The following is a 17919-nucleotide window of genomic DNA, read 5'->3' as shown; positions in this document are numbered from 1 at the left end:
GCCACTCAATTCCATCATTAACTTTCTGTGTCAACACATCTCCACCCCTATATCCCAAGCATCATGCACAATTTTCAAAGAGTTTCAAAATATTTGGTGTAGCTAAATCTGGTGCGGGGTGATTAAACCTGCTTTAACATTCTCAAATACCTCCTGGCATTGTTCTGTCCACCACATTCTGTGACCTTCTTTCATAAATCCATCAGTGGTGCCAATACGCTGCTGAAGTTTGCAACAAACTTCCGATAGAATCCACTCAGTTGCAAAAATCGAACACCTCTTTCTTCGAGGATGGTCGTGGAAATTCCTCAAAGCCCTTTATCTTTGTGTTGCATTGGATCAACCTTCCATGTCCAATGTAATGTCCCAAGAACATCACCTCTGCCTTCGTGAATTCTGTTTTCTTTAAGTTTATTACCAGGTTTACTTCTTGTAATCCTTCAACATGCTCTGCCAAATGTCACATGTGGGCTTTCAATCACTTGCTAAAGATCATTACATCATACAGATAAGTTGCACAATTTGTTCATCTGGCCACAACTCTGTTCCTGAGTCTTAAATGTGGCTGGAGCATTATTCATTCACATGACATTCTGTAACATTTTTGTCATATTCGGTATCTTTACCAGATAGTTTAACTGACTCAACACTTTTTTAATTTGAAAGGGGCCACTAAACCTGGCTTTGAAGGGATTTCCTACCACTGGTGGCAATACTAATACGTCATCCCCACGGGAAATCGTTAAAGTTTCAGTGTTTTTATCTGCCACTTGCTTCACTCTACACTGTGCCCTTTTCAGGTGCTGTTTAGCTGACTCACCTACTTCATCCAATCTCTCCCTCACCTCAGATAAATAATCCAAGTGTGAGATCTCCGACTTTGGTCCTGTCAATTTATATTTCATTCATTTCAAAGGGCCTCTCACTTCATGTACGAATATTAACTCAAAGGAAGGAAAATGAGTAGATATATTTGGGGCATCTCTATGGCAAGCAATATAATGAGACGCCTTTATTCCAATAATTCTAACAGTACGCTATTAATATTGTCTTCAGCATCTGATGCCAACTTTCCAAGGCTCCCTGGGATTCGGGATTGGACGCACTTGATTCAAACTGCTGTATGCCAAAACTATCCATCAAACAGCTGAGCGGTAAAATGAGACCCTTGGTCTGACTGAATCACACAGCGTAGCCCACAGTGAGTAAAGATAGCTCCCAACTCCTCTGCCTCCCTTTTTGCCTTCACACCCCAAAATGGAATTATCCCTGGAAATCGGGAAGACACGTCCATTATGATCAGCGGATGTTGGTTTCCACTTTTATTTCAGAAAGGGGAGCTCCACAATTAATCATAACCCACATGAAAGGTGTATTCGAATACAGGGTTTGGCAACAAAGGTGCTGGTTTATACTGCCTGGGACTTACCTACCATTTGGCAGGTATGAAATGTACAACAAAAAATAACCACGTCCTTGTGCATTCCAGCCACTAGAGATGCTTTAGCCTGAGTCTTCCGTACATCAACTCCTTTGGCTTTTATCTTTCGGTTTTCCTTCCTGTTGGAACTTATGAGAGTGGGATCTTGTTACTACACAGTCTGGAAAAATCCCTGGGTATTTTTCTTTTAATTCCCCAGTTCCCTAGTCTTACTTTGGCTTCTCCACCACAAGGGCTGCCTCTCCCACCTTGGATCCTGCTAAATCATTCCCAAGAACAAACTGTATTCCTGGAACTGACACTCTATCGTTCACTCTCGCTGTTACTTCCCCAACCTTGATTTGGCACTCCAACCTGATGTTACACAGGGAATGCTTAATTTCTGTCCCCATTCCACAAGTTATCACGCTGTTGAGTAACATGCCAGAAAGAGTGAAAATACTTTCATCTCTTACTATCAGAGGGGGAGGGAAAGTGAGGACTGCAGATGCTGGAGATCAGAGTTGAAAAGTGTGGGGCTGGAAAAGCACAGCAGGCCGGCAGCATCCGAGAGGCAGGGGAGTTGACATTTCAGGCATACGTCCTTCAGCAGAAAAGTGGGGGGTAAGGGAGAGGGAAAGCGGCTGAGAATTACATTGGAGGGTAGGGGTGGAGCTGGGTGGAAGGGAGCTTGAAAGGCGATCAGTAGATGCAGGTGATGACTGATGGTGAAAGGTCGGAGAGGAGGGTGAAGTGGATAGGTGGTAGGACAGCTGGAACCCTCAAACTATACAGCATCAACGTTGACTTCACTAATTTCCAAATCTCCCCTCCCCAACCTCAACCCAGATCCAACTTAGCACTGCCCTCTTGAACTGTGCTAACTGTCCATCTTCCTTTCCACCTACCCACTCCACCCTCCCCTCCGACATATCACAATAAATCCCATTTATATCTTCCTATCGCCCTCCCAGTGTCCCTCCCACCAGCCCATCTCCTACCCTCCGAATTCTCTTTCAGCCCCCTGTTCCCCCCGCCACATTCCTGACGATGAGTTGATTCCTGATGTGTCGATTGTCCTGCTCTTCGAATGCTGCCTGATCTGTTGTGCCTTTCCGGCCTCTCAGTTCTCAACTATTAGAGACTGAGCAGCTCCCGTATCTTGGAAAATTATAACTACTTGTATTTCCCCCACACCCCGTTTTTCCTTAGTAAGGTTTATCTACGGAGGCAAATTCTTTATACAGACCAGGCACTGCCTCCATACCCAGCCCCTGCCTGTGCAGTGCACTCTCCTGCAGCTCCTCGGCTCCACTTCGGGTCTCCTTTAACAGGTTCACTAATACCATTGGCTTAAACTCTTTTACCACATCTTTTCCCAAAGTGTCTTCCTTCAATGCCCAGCACTGTGTGTCCCAGCTTACTGCAGTGAAAACACCTTTTCACAGTGCCCTTCTTAAACCATCGGCACTGTAATTTTTATGTGTTCCACTACATTATTGTCAGAACAACTGAGGCCTTTCACTTCCTTTCAACCCCTTGGACCTGTTTTTTCATCTGTGGTAAACTATTGCCAGTGTGCCTTTCTCTATGTTTTGCAGTGCAGGATCTCCCCTTCTCTCAATTTTTATCACCCACAAGATGAAATCCTCCCAGAAGCTAAATTTCATCTCATGCACCAAAGCATCTCATCTGCCCTTTCTGCTACGCTTCTCACTTCTTGAACTTTTTGTTCATTCACATGAATTCTTACCATCTCTGGAAGTGAGTCTTTTAACTCCTCCCTTCGAGCCTCACAGGTCTTATCCATTTTTAAAGCCTGCATCCTTCTATCAAAATGACTGTGTTTAATTCTTTCAAACTCAATATAAGTCTGACCTGGTTCTGTCTCTATATTTCTGAACTGCTGTCTATATTCTTCTTGTACGAATTCATAAGCACTCAAAATAACCTGTTTGCATCTGCATAATCTCTTGCTCCCTCATGAGACAGCACGGCACATACCTTTCAAGCTGTACCCACCAGCTTAGTCTGAACTAGCATTAGCTACAGGTTCACTGGACATGCCATCTGCCGAGCCAGTTTTGCAAATGAAATAGAAGTGGTTTTGGCATTTTTCGCACCGAAATATGGCAATGTATTAACATAGTTGTATACATCCCTACATTATCCCTTCATCTTTATCCTGCTAATTTAACTTTCTTATCTAATTCCAAACTTCTGAATTTCAAATTCTCCCTCTCTTCCTTTTTCCTCTGTTTCTCTTTCTCTATCTTCTCTCTCTTTCTGTTTCTTTCTTTATCTTCTAACTCCAGTTGTCATATTTGCAATTTAAGTTTCTCGAACTCGACTGCAGTTTCCTGCTTCTCTGATGGACCAAAGTGCTTGACCAACTCCATTATGATGACAGCTTTCCTTTTGTCTCTGGTGAAACCTAATTCTAACCTACATGTTAATTCTAGAAGTATGCCCTTCCTTTGTCTTTCTACACTTTCTTGGCAAATTTGGGAACCACCTTCAAACCTCAGAACCTCTTTAGTAATATTAAAAACCATTTCTTTTAATTTAACCAACAACAAGGAAACAAAATTAAATGAATTTTCTCACCTGTTTTATTTGAAGATCTACGTCACTAACTGCCAAGTGATGGAATCTGCTGGGACCTTTTGTACGCCAAAGCTGTTCAAATCTGTCTAAATCCTATACGACAAGCCCTCAAACTGTTATGATGTCGATGTTGAACTCCTTGTTAATTAAAACCACACACCCAGAAAAGCTCATCTCACCTCGTAATCTGTTAAAACACGAGTGACAAAGTAGTCGCAAATTCCACTATTAAGAGAAAAAGAACAATTAATAAGTATGTATTTTAACTCGCTGAGCTTGATGGTTTGTTTTCAGATGTTTTGTCACCATGACTAGGTGATATCATTAGTGAGAGTCTCTGGTGACGCACTGGTGGTAAGTCTCGTCTTTGTATTTCTAGGTCTTGGTTTCTTAAGGTGCATGATGTCATTTCCAGTTTTTTGTTCAAGGCAAGGTAGATAGGATCTAAATTGATGCGTTTGTTGATGTACTTCTCGCTAGAATGTCATGTTTCTAAGAACTTTCGTGCGTGGCTTTGTCCTAGGAAGTGCGTGTTGTCACAGTCAACGTGGTGTCCTTCTTTTTCTGAATGAATGGAAACTAATGATAGTGGGTCGTGTCTTTTGGTGGCCAGTTGGTGTTCATATATCCTGCTAGCACGACAACAGGACAGTCGGAAATGGAAAAAACAGATTTTATATACACTGTTTAATCAGTGTGTGTTCAGATAAGTAACACTCTTCATATGTGTATAACGCATTCTGAATGAACAACTGAGACACAGTTAACAAAAAATGATGCACATAATGAATAAAATTTTTTAAGCATTAAAACATTATTTGATCCTCATCTGAAGTGATACCTTCCCTTTCTCTCAATGTTCCCCCTTTTCTGGGATTCCCAACTCTAGTCTCTCATTTTTATCAGAATGTGTGTTAGAAATTCTTGTTTCTGGTTTCCAACCTATTTCAGTTAATCCCCTTTCTACCAGGAATTAAATATATTGGTCTGTTGGGTTCTTTCCAAAACTAGTGTCTGTCATATTATTGGAGAGGAAAGTTATGGCATCAGACCCAGCGTTTGAACATATTGCTCTGTTGTACGTGCACTGTACAAAGGACCACAGCACACAGGAATTGCCAAAAGATTGAGGGAAGTACATCTACTTCTTTCGATAATATAGTTTTCTCATTTTCCACATCTCCATATCTATATCCTCTCTCTCGTTCTCCCTTTGTATCTAGTTAATAAATCCACCAATCTTCGTGGCCCATCTCACAAAACTCATTCTTTCATTTTATACGTAATGCTTTCTTCAAGATGTAATGTGGTTATAATGAAGCAATGTAACTACAAAGACAGGCGGGAGGAGCTGGTCAGAGTTAATTGGAAGGGGAGCTGAGCAGGAAAGACCATGGAGCAGCAATAGCAGGAGTTTCTGGGGATAATTCGGAAGATAATACCAGAAATGCAACCCCAAGCTGATGAAACATACTCATGGGAGGACAAGGCAGCCAAGAGTGATAAGGCATCAAACCAAAAGAGGAAACATGCAATGTGGTGAAGATGATTGGGAATCCAGAGAATTAACTGGCTCTGAAACTACATAACTCTGGTATCACTGACACTACAGAGCTCTTAATCATTGTCAGGGAGAGAAACAGAGGAAACACATTCACTTTAAACACAGAAGATGGCATTTCTCAAGGAATAAGATTCAGGTGAATTAAACATTTGAATTAACATCAGTTAAATGCTTTTGCAGAATGTGTCAGATTGGAGGCAAGACCCGGGGAGACAGACCCTCAGCAGAATGAGAGTTTGAAATTGAAGTATTACCACATCAGAAACCAGGTGAGGTCACTGAGTACAGGACTGATGGGTGAATGGCCTCAGTGAGAATTGGGGAACAGACAGCAGAATTGCATTGCAGATATTGCAGCTGGAAACTGTATTCATGTAGTGCTGGAGACCACAGCAGCAGGAGAAGCAGACCTGCATTCAGCCACAACCTGTAACTTTTTGCCAGGATAACACCTCAGTCTGTCATTACAATAAACACCATCTATGGCTCAGTGACGAGTGTGGGTGAACATGTCAGAGTCAGAATCACATGAACCTTAACCTGATGCTAACTCATTAAAGCTACCAGACTTGACCAACAGATCTGAACGAAGCCCTGCAGTCCTGCCACATTCAGTTATAAATGGTGATGGACGATTAAACAAATGACTGGAGGAGAGGGCTCCACAAACATCCCCATCCTAAATAATGGAACAGACCTGCACATCAGTGTAAAAGAGAAGGATGTTTTATCTGCACCATCCTCTGCCAGAAGTGTTGAGTCGATGATACAGCTCACCCTCATCATGATGCCCACAAAATCACAGACGCCAGTCTTCAAATATTTCGAATTGCTGCATGTGAGATGAATAAACAGCTGAACACAGTAGATACGACAAAGGCAATGGGTCCTGACCCCATTCCTGCAATAGGACTGAAGACTTGTGCTACACAACAAGCCGTGTCCCTGGGGAAGCTGTTTCATTCCAGCTCCAACTCTGACATCTCCCTGGCAATGTGGAAAATTACTCAGCTGTGTCCAGTCCCCTAAGAGGGGAATAATTACAATCTGACCAATTATCACTCCCTCATTCCCATCACGACCGTCAAATTGTTGGGAGTTCTTTTTGACAGAACTGTCAAGCAGCATAGAAATACCCTGCTCAGTGTGGTTTTCGACAGGTCCCCATGTGGAGATGGTGCTGTTGTGGAAATATCACTGGATTACTAATCCAGACCAGGATAATGCTCTGGCAGCGGTTGGAAGTTAAAAACAATTAATAAAATATCGAGATCTAAAACCTGGGGTCAGTAACAGTGACCTTGAAGCCAATATCGATTGTAAACAGAATTTCCTTCTCCAATGTACTTTTAGGAAGTGAATCTCCCATGATTTCCTGGGCTGGCCTAAAACAGACTCCAAAGACCCTGACGTGTGATAAACATTTCAATGGTCTCTGAAACGGCCAAGCAAGGCCACTCATTTGTATCAAACTGCTCCGAGGTCTGAAAGGATGAAACCGGACAGAACACCCGGCCTCAGCAGCAATGTGGGAAAAGGGAATGGGAACACAGTCCTGTCGACCCTGCAGAAACCTCCTTACTAACACCTGAGAGCTTGTGACAGCATTTTACAGAGCTTTTCCACAGACTGCACAGAAACATCGGGAATGGAAAACACATTTGGCCTCCCCATTCTAAGTTCATGGAAAAAAAAATCTCCTCAATATACTTACCCCACACGATATACATATCTGTTAATGTGAGTAACCTTGGGAAGCTATAAAATAGGCGGTGCAGTAGTATGTTTGGTTCATCGAGTTGCTAACCAATTCAATATAATTTCCATACCATACTCCTGCTCTCCCACCATCCCTTTACTGTCTCTAAATCCGTATTTATATTCAGTGACTCAGTTTCCAGGTGCGAACGAATTCCCCAGGTTCCCCAGTCAGTGAGTGCAGATATTTATTATCATCTCAATGCAGAGTGACTGCCTGTACCTAATACTGTGGCCCCTTGTTTTAGAAGTCCCAGCCAGGGGAATTATCATCCCTGCTTCCAATCTGTCTCACTTTGTCAGAGTTTTGTAAATTTCACTGAGATCTCCACTTATTTTCCTAAACCCCATGGAATACTGGCCCAGTCACCACCAAACTCTGCTCTCACAACAAGCCTGTCATCCCAGAGATCAGTCTGGTCATCCGTCACTGCTCTCCCTCAATGTCAGGTTTTCCTTTATTAGGTAAGGAGACCAAAACTGCACACAATACTGCACAATGTTCGAGATGATATCTTACCAAGGCCCTGTACAGCTGCACTGAGACACCCTTTCTCCTGGACTCGCATCCCCCTGAAATGAAGGTCAACACACCATTTATCTTCTTTACTGCTTTCTGTTTCTGCAATATTGCTTTCAGCGACATATGTACAATGAGATGCAGATCCTTTTCCGTGTTATAGCTCCCCACTTGGTGGGTCTGTGTACACTGGTCAGCGTGTCAATGCCATGCCCAGTATTGACTTCTGGTTACAGAACTCACTGCGCTGCAGGGACCTCAGAGGTTGATGCAAAAGGAAACAACAAAAAGGAGCATCTGTCCCTTTGTAAATCAACGTGTTTCAACCAATCCCTTTCAAATTGTAGGATTCCAGTTTATCATTTCCACCAAAGGGCACACTGTCACCTCTATCCACATTGTTCTCCATCTGTCACGTATTTACCCATTCACTCCATTTGTCTTAGTCTTCTTGGTGCTTTTTTATATCCTCCGCACCCACTCACAATCCCACATCCATTAGTGCTATCAGCAGGCTGGGATGTATTGTATCTGATTCCAGCAACCAAATATTTAAAGGACATTGTGAACAGCTGGGCCCCAAACACCGACCTCTGTGATACCTCAGCAACCGTCCTCTGTTAATTTCTATTTCTGTATTTCGTCAATCTGGGTGTCACTGGCTGGGCCAGCATTTATTGCCTGTCCCTAGTTGCTCTTGAGAAGGTGGTGGTGAGCTGCCTTGTTGAACACCGCAGTCCACCTGCTGTGGTTGACCTCCAATGCCATTAGGGAGAGAATCCCAGGATTCTGACCCAGCGACTGTGAAGGAGCTGTGATATATTTCCAAGTCAGGATGGTGAATGGCTTGGAGGGGAACCTAAAGATGATGGTATTTCCATACATCTGGAGCCCTTGTCCTTCTAGATAGAAGTGTTCGTGAGTTGGGAAGATGGTTTCTGAGGATCTTTGGTGAATCATTTCATTGCAGCATGTGGATAGTAAAACACTGCTGCTGCTGCGTGTTGATGGTGGAGCATTGTGGGTGAAGGGCCAGTCAAACTGTCTGCTTTGTCCTGGATGGTATAAAGCTTCTGGAGTGTTGTTGGGGCTGCACTCATCCAGGCAAACTGGGAGTCTTCTATCGCACTTCTGACCTATATTGTATTGACATGCATTGTAGATGATGGACAGAATTTTGGAAGTCAGGATGTGAGTTACTCGCCGCAGCATTCCTAGCTTCAGACTTGCTCTTATAGTTACAGTGTTCATGTGGGGAGACCAGTGAGTTTCTAAGCAATGATTACCCACCAGGACTTTGATACTGGGGGATTCAGTGATAGTAACATCATTGAATGCCAAGGGGCAGGTTAGATTGTATTTTATTGGTGATGGTCATGGTCTGGCATTCGTGTGGGCTGAATATTACTTGCCACTTGCCAGCCTGGATACTGTCCATTTCTTGTCGTGTTTGAACATGGACTGCTTCAGTATCTGAGGAGCCACAAATGTTGCAGAACATTGTACAATCATTGGCGAACATCCCCACTTCTGACCTTAACATGGAGGGAAGGTCATTGATGAAGCAGCCCTGAAGAAGTTTCTGTTCACTGCTCGAGGGACTCCTACAGACATGGAGCTGAGTTGACTGACCTTCATCAACCACGACCATCTTCCTACGTGTCAGGTATGATTCTAAGCAGCGGGGTGTTTGCCTCTGATACCCATTGATTCCAGTGTTGCTAAGGCCCCTTGATACCACACTTGGTCGAAGGCAGCCTTGATTTAAAGGGCTGTCACTCTCACCCCACCTCTGTAATTCAGCTCTTTTGTCCATGTTTGAATCAAGGTAATGAGATCCGGAGCTGAGTGGTCCTGGGGAGCCCAACCTGGTCATCATTGACCAGGGCATTGCTGAGCAGGTTGCTGCTTAAAAGCACTGAGACCTTCCACCACTTTACTGATGATCGAGAGTAGGCTGATGGAGTTGTAATTGGCCAGATTGGATTTGTTCTGCTTTTTATATACAGGAGATACTTGGGGTAATTTTCCACATAATCAGGAAAAGCCATTGTTGTAACTGTATTGAACGAGTTTGTTTAGGGGAGTGGCAAGGTATGGAGCACAAGTTTTCGGTACTATTGCCAGAATGCTGTCAGAGTATGGACCCTTTGAGTATTCAGTATCTCCAACTCGAATTGGTTGATGACTGGTAACTGAATCGCTGAGGACCACTGGAGGAGGCTGAAATGGATCATCCACTCAACATTTCTGACTGAAGGTTGTTACGAATGCATCAGCCTTATCTTATACACTGAAGTGCTGGGCTCTTCCATCATGGAGGAAGGGGTTATTTGTGAAACCTCTTCCTCCAGTGAATTGTTTAATTGTCTCCAACGTTTCTCGACTAGATGTGGAAGGACTGCAGAGCTTGGATCTGATCCTTTGCTTATGGGATCACTCAGCTCTGTTTATCACTTACTGCTTATGCTGTTTGGTGCACACAAGTAGTCCTGTTTGGTGGCTTCACCAGGCTGACACTTCATTGTCAGGTTTGCCTGGTGCTGCTCCTGCCATCCTGCACATCCATTGAACCAATGTTGATCCTCTGGATTGATGGTAATTGTTGCGAGGGGGGTATGCCAGGTCATGAGGTTGTGTGGCTGTACAATTCTGCTCCTATAGATGAACCACAGCACCTTATGGACACCCAGACTTGAACTGTTAGATCTGTTCGAAGTCTGCCCTATTTCGCACTGTGATAGTACCTCCCAAAATGGTGAATGTTATTCTCAATGTGCAGGTGTGACTTTGTCTCCACAATGACTATGCGGTGGTCACTCTTACCGATACTGTCATGGACAGATACTTCTGCAATTGGCAGTTTAGTAAGGCTGTGGTCAAGTGTATATTTTCCTCTTGTTGGTTCCTTCACTGCCTGCCGCAGAACCACTCTAGCAGTTATATCCTTGAGGACCCAGCCTTCTCGATCAATAATGCTGTAGCTGAGACACTGTTGGGGGTGAACATTGAAATACCCCACCCAGAATGCTACCCTCAGTGCTTCCTCCAAGTGTTGGTCAGCATGGAGGAGTACTGATACATCAGTTGAGAGATGCTGGTACTTGGTAATCAGCAGGAGGTTTCCTTTCCCAAATGCAAACTAATGCCATGGGATACGGAGTCACTGTTGAGGACTCCAAGAGCAATTCCCTTCTAACTGCATCCCACTGTGCAGCCACCTCTGCTGTGTCCATCCTGCTGATGAGACAGGACATATCCGGGGAAGGTGATGGGGTGTCTAGGTCATAGTCATACTCACAGAATCATACCTTACAGACAATGTCAGGCTGTTGCTTGATGAGTCTGTTTATTTCTATTCACTGTTTACTGCCAGCTGTCCCATTCTCGAAACATGCCCATATATTCGCCCCAATCCACTCAGATTTGATATTGCAAATTGGGCTTGGAGCTTTACCAACATTTTCCTAAAAATCAAAATGTTTTACATCCATTGCTGCTCTTTCATTTGTCAGCCAGTCTGCTTCTCAAACATAATTCCCATTTCATAAATCTATGTTAGTGTTGTCTATGACTATTACTTTCAGCCACAATAATTTCTGCTAAACCATTTACTTACTATGTCCTATGTTCCACGTACTCTATCATTTTCCCACACCAGACTTGGTTTTCCTTATATTGTTAGAAAGTTTTGTGAAGACAGAACTGAAGTAGTGGCTTCATAGTTCTGCCATTTCCCTGTTCCCCATTCTCCATTCTCTGGTTCCAAACTGTAAGGAAACTACACTTGTTTTCTCATATTTCTCACATTGACATCATTTAACAAGCTATTACAGTTCACACTTATAACCCTTATGAATATAACTCTTCAGAAACCCATCAATTCCTGCCTTAAAATGCTCCAATAATTGACCTTCCACATGGTACACTCACAGGAGCAAAGACTCTGTGCCAACAGAAGGACAGCACGATCTATATTAGTCCCACTTTCTACAGCAGTCCCATAGCCTGGAATGTTATGACACTTCCAAGTGCTTGTCCAAGTACTTTTTAACGATTGTGAGGTTACTCGTGATAATTCCCCTCTCAGGAAGTAATCCCAGAAGCCCACACCTCGAGGTGAAAAAATGTTTAAATCATCTCTGAACCTCAAACTTTTCACTATAAAAGTGTGCTCCTTTGTTCTTGACCCTCTGACTAAAAGGAACAGTTGCTGTCTATCCACCCTGTCCGTGTCGCTTATAATCTTATCCTTCTGAATCACTGACCCCTCAGCTTTCTCTGCTCCAAAGTAAACAACCCGAGCTTATCCAGCCTCTCTCCATAGCTGATATGCTCTACCCCAGGGGACATCCTGGTGAATCACCTCTGCACCCTCTCCAGTACAATCACATCCTTCCTGGAATGTGGCTCCCAGAGCTACATACAGTACTCCATTTTGGCCGAACCAAAGCCCTGGAAGGTCTTATGTCTACACCCTGATTAGGAAACACAATACTCAAGGTCCAATTCTTAACTAGTCCATTAACCTGCCCAGCAGAAAGTGAGGACTGCAGATGCTGGAGATCAGTGCTTTAAAAATGTGTTGCTGGAAAAGCGCAGCAGGTCAGGCAGCATCAAAGGAGCAGAATCGCCGTTTCGAGCATAAGCCATTCTTCAGGAACCTGCCCTAAACATCGATTCTCCTGCTCCTTTGATGCTGCCTGACCGGCTGAGCTTTTCCAGCAACACATTTTTAAGCATTAACCTGTCCAGTCACATTCAGGGAAGTGTAGAGAAGCATAATCTGAGCTTCCCAGTGTGCTGCCATTCATTGAGTCCTCCCCTGCCTGGTTCCTTCTCCCAATGTTCATCACCTCATATTTATCAAGGTAACATTGTACCTGTTATTGATCTGCCCATCTGACCATTTCATCTGCATCTTCCTGTAACTTAAGGCCTTCCTCCTCACTGCGAACCAACCGGTCAATCTTTATGTCAAATGTCCACTTACTTATCACACCTCCCTGCCTCTCCACCTTGCCCCCTCCACATTCACATTTGTTTTTGTTATGAATAACACAAACAATAAGGGATGCAGCACTGCTCCCTGTGGTGCACCAGGTCTCCAGTCACACAAACAGCTTTCTCTCACTACCCTCTGCCTCCCGCCACTAAGACAATTTTCGTTGTAACTTGTCAAGTTATCATTTATATTGTGAGATTTTACATTATTTTTCAGTTTCCCAGCTGGAAATTTGTCAAAGGCTTTCCTACAAAGCTAAAGAATCGACCTCCTCAAACTAATTCAATCAAATCCATTAGGTGCCACTTCCTTCTGATAAAGTCATGATGATTATCCCTGATCAGACCTTTCGACTCTTATTGGAGTTCAATTTTCTCCTTCCCTATTTTCTCCAGTAGTTTCCTTAACAGTGACCTAGTACCCGCTCGTCTATAGTTCCCTGGTCTATCTCTCCAACCCGAACTGTGAAGTGGAATCGTGTTAGCAGTTCTCCAGTTCTCTGGCACCTCCCCTATGGTCAGAGCCTAATTAAAATATTTAGTCAGGGTCTTTCCTCCATTCACCCCAACAGCCGCCTGTGATAAAATTCATTCAGACATGGAGATAGGTCCAAATTTATACAGAACAAAGCCTCAAATCCTTTCTCGTATTTTACATCAATCTGTTCAAGAGTTTCCCCATCCATCTCCTTGAATTCTGTACTTGTCTTCTCCGTCTCTAAAGTAAAATAGATGTGAAGGTCTCATGTTACAATCCATCAATGTTCTCCAGCTTGACACACAGATTGCCCCTTTGGTTTCTAATGGACACTAACTGTTTGCTGATGATTCTGCTCTACTTGTCCGTGTAGAATATTGTGGGATTCTCCCAGATCTCGCCTACTTGTACTTCTCCATGTCCCTGTTATTCAGTCCCCTCTGTGTTTCTAAGTTTCACTGCAACCACCTCTCATGTTTCAAAACTCGAGATCACAGGGTGAGTTTCCACATCAGAAAATCTTGCCGTTTTAGGGATGAATCTGAATAATACCTTTTGCAGTTCCTCTGTAGTCAATATCTTATTTCTTAGATTGGGACTCCGAACAATACAAAATACTGTCATGAACACTCGATACAACGGTGCATGACGTCTTCTATATTCCAATTACAATCACCTGAATGTAAAACTAATTTTTTCTTTGCTATTTTCATATGTTCTTCCTAATACCTCTCGCTTTAACCTTTGTTATGAGCTTACTTTGTGAGTTTTTTAAAAAATCTCATGAATATTCAACTCTACGTTATCCATTGGTTCTTCATTGCCTATGTCCACAAGAATCATCTTCAAACCATTCCAAAAAAATGTTTGCCACTTCTGGTTTTCTTTTCATCGGTATATTCTCACACTCCCAAGTTATGTTATTACCTTCTACATATGTAGTCGCATGTTCTTTGTAATCGAGTCCAACAGACACCCGACTGCGGATGACAAGATAACTGCTCTGTAGTTCACCCCTCTCCATCTTCATCCTTTCTTAAACTGTTGGATAATATTTGTAACCTTTGCCTTATACAGATTGGCTAAATGACGTTCGAGAATGTGTCAGAAGATAAAGTAAAAATCCGCGATGCAATGAACATGTCTATTGCTGCTTCCTCATAAATCCTTGTATGAAGTACATCTGGTCTGTCAGATTTATAAATACTCAATCCAGCTTTCTTTTCAAAGATGACCTCAACATTGATAAGAATAATCTTAGACGTTACTTACACAAGTCCCATGGTCACTTGGTATTTCTGGAAGAATTTCTGGACATTCTTGCAATGAAGATAGACGCAAATAAACTGTTTCTTTTCCGAGATTTCTCTGTTCTCTGCAATAAACTATCCTGAACGCATACCAACTGTTCCACATTTGACCTTGTTTTTATTTTTTTTCATACATTGATAGATGCTTTTTAGCAGTTTTTATGTTTTTCTTTCGTTTGCATGCTTTTTCTCTTTTCGATTTTCTTCTCAGTTTCTTGGCCATCCTTTGCTGGGTCCTACATTTCTCTGAATCCACTGGATTACAGCAACTTGGCATTTTTATAAGCTGCCTCCTTTCATCAAATAGGTAAGTGAAGGTGGGGTTGAAAGTGATACTCGGAGAGGAGGGTGGGCCAGATTGATAGCAAGGAAGGTGGACGCATAGGAATGTACAAAAGGGCGGTGCTGACTTGGAGGGTTGGAGTGGGATAGGGTGGGATTAGTGGAAATGGGGGAATCCACTATGATCCCCTGTGTTTGGAAGGTCCCAAGGCAGAAGAGGAGGCTTTCTTCCTGCAGGTTTCTGGTGGCTCAGGTTTGGCGATGGAGTAGGTCCAGGACCCTCATGTCCTTGGCAGAGTGGGAAGGGGAGTTAAAGTGCTCAGCCACAAGGCGATGGAATTGTTCAATGTGGCTGTCACAGAGATGTTCTCTGAAATGTTCCACAAGTTGACCTTCTGCCTCGCCAATGTAGAGAAGAACACATTGGGTTCAATGGATGCAGTAGATGAGGCGGTCTGTCTCCCTTCATCACTTATCACTTTCAACCCCACCTTCATCTACCTACCGCAATCCCTGCTAACCTCCCCCCTGTCTCACCCCCTTCTCATTTATCCCTCAGCCCCCTTGGCCCATAAGCTTCATTCCTGATGAAGGCCTTATGCCCGAAACATCGATTTATCTGCTCTTAGTATGCTGCCTGACTGTGCTTTTCCATCACCACACTCTTCGCCTCTGACCTCCAGCATCTGTAGTCCCGACTTTCTCCTCACACCTTGACGGCTTGCATGACTCATATTTATAACAGTTACTTCAAATTAAACAAAATCTGTCGTGTACTCAAACAGCATAAAAGAAAACCGATACATTGTGGTCACTGTTCCCAAAATGTCCTTTACAGCAAATTTTTCAATTAGCTCTTCTGATCACTCAACACCAATTCCTAAATCACCTGATCTCGAGCTCAGTGCTTAACATAATGCTCATGTAAACCATCTCACACGTGGTCTTGAAATCCATTTTTCCCAGCATTAGCATTCAATTGGGTTAACAAAGTTTAGATATAATTTAAACATATATCATACTGCAGTACCCACAAATGTACATATCTCATTTCCTGTTTTATAACATGCCCTGCATTTGTATTGCAGCTTTCACTTTGCTCCTCCTTGCTGGTTTTGCGATCCACCTTACTAGATTCTGCGGAATCTGAGCGATGTGGGCTCTGGGGAGATTGATGGTAGAGATCATCTCGCTACATCATTTATGATCTTCTCAAACTTTAAGTTCTCCAGATCTCCCGTTATGCTGATGGAGTAGAGAAGGACAATGATCTTCCAACAATGTTCTGTATTCCCCCAGAGAGCTGAGACTGCTCTAACCTGGGTGGGAACTTTACAATAGGCTGGTAAAGTGTTGCTGCTTCTGTACAGGAAGATTACATCTGGAGTAGTGTGTACAGATTTAGCCTCTTCTCTGAAGAAAGGATGTTGTTATATTGGAAGCAGCTCAGAGATGGTTCCCTCAACTGATTCCTGCAATGAAGGTGCTGGCTTATAACGAAAGGATGATCAAGTTGACCCAGTAGCCATTGGAGTTTACAAAAATTAAAGATGATCTTATTTGAACAAAGTTGACAGAAGGAGTTAACAAGTGAAGGGAATTACACAGATAGTGGAGGAATCCATTCCGTTCTCCAGCCTGTTACACAGGAACAACAGGAGGATATTCAGGCCTTTGACCCTGATACAACAAAACAGGATGAGGCTATTCAGCCCCTGGAGCCTGATATACATTTACAGAAGGAGGCCAATCAGCCCCTCGAGCCTATAACAGTAGGCCATGCTGCACCAGTATCCTGTCCAACAGCAACAGGAGCAGTCTATTCAGCCTCCTCAAGTCTGTAACATAGGAACTGGAAGAGGTCACACAGTGACTCGAGGTTGTTACACTGGGATAACAGGAGGCCATTCAGACCCACCGAGCCTATTGCAAGGGAATTGGATAAGGACAAAAACTATCTGAGACTTCTTTCATGAGAAACGAAGAGGTAATTTATACACGTGTTTGTTTTATGGGAATAAGAGACGACGAATCAATCCCTCGGTCCCATCTCCGGGATACATGAGGAGACCGTTCAGTATCTCCACCTGTTATGGAGAAGTATGAGAAAACCCATGAGCCCCTCAAATTGTTACACAGCAGCAGGAAGATTCCATAACCTCCCAATCCTCAAAAGCATCAACAGGAGGAGGTCATTCTGGCCTTGGAGATGGCAACATGGGAACACCAGAAAGACATCAGCCAATCGAGTTTGAATACCAGCAAGATGATGAGTCCATTCAGACATACATGGCTCTTACACAGCAATTGGAGCAGATCTCTTCAAGCCTTGTGCCCATAAAACAGGAATTCAAAGAAAACATGAAGGTTTTCGAAAGGGAAGAACTTGTAATAATGTAATACATGAGCGACTAAAGTTTAACAATAAACTATTGTAATTTAAGGCAAATTGCTAGAGTCCATTGTTCAGGACATATGCAAACTCAAACCACAATTCGTCAGAGTCAACATGGTTTCACGAAGTTCTGGACTAGTGGTGCTGGAAGAGAACAGCAGTTCAGGCCACAACCAAAGTGCAGCGAAATCGACATTTCGGGCAAAAGCCCTTCATCAGGAATAAAGGCAGAGAGCCTGAAGCGTGGAGAGATAAGCTAGAGGAGGGTGAGAATGGGCAGAAAGTAGCATAGAGTTAATGGGTGAGTGGAGGAGGGGATGAAGATGATAGGTCAGGGAGGAGAGGGTGGAGTGGATAGGTGGAAAAGGATATAGGCAGGTCGGACAAGTGCAGACAAGTCATGGGGACAGTGCTGAGCTGGAAGTTTGGAACTCGGGTGAGGTGGGAGAAGGGAAATGAGGAAACTGTTGAAGTCCACATTGATGCCCTGGGGTTGAAGTGTTCCGAGGCGAAGGTGAGGCGTTCTTCCTCCAGGCGTCTGGTGGCGAGGGAGCGGCGGTGGAAGAAGGCCCAGGACCTCC

At 43.5% G+C, this 17919-nt stretch overlaps 1 long non-coding RNA gene across 2 annotated transcripts; it reads left to right on the top strand.

The window, feature by feature from the left end:
- Window positions 1–4793: 4793 nt before the first annotated feature.
- LOC132813870 (uncharacterized) lies at window positions 4794–17386 on the top strand. 2 transcript variants are annotated; one of them, XR_009644192.1, is made up of 2 exons: window positions 4794–5860; window positions 16032–17386. It is a non-coding gene; the product is annotated as an uncharacterized LOC132813870 (long non-coding RNA). The 2 variants fall into 2 exon arrangements; XR_009644191.1 differs by having other exon boundaries at window positions 4794–7331.
- The last annotated feature ends 533 nt before the right edge of the window (window positions 17387–17919 follow it).

The sequence above is a fragment of the Hemiscyllium ocellatum genome, unplaced genomic scaffold, assembly GCF_020745735.1.
Source record: "Hemiscyllium ocellatum isolate sHemOce1 unplaced genomic scaffold, sHemOce1.pat.X.cur. scaffold_506_pat_ctg1, whole genome shotgun sequence".
Classification (NCBI taxonomy): Eukaryota; Metazoa; Chordata; class Chondrichthyes; order Orectolobiformes; family Hemiscylliidae; genus Hemiscyllium; species Hemiscyllium ocellatum.
This window is presented reverse-complemented; position numbering and strand designations above follow the sequence as displayed.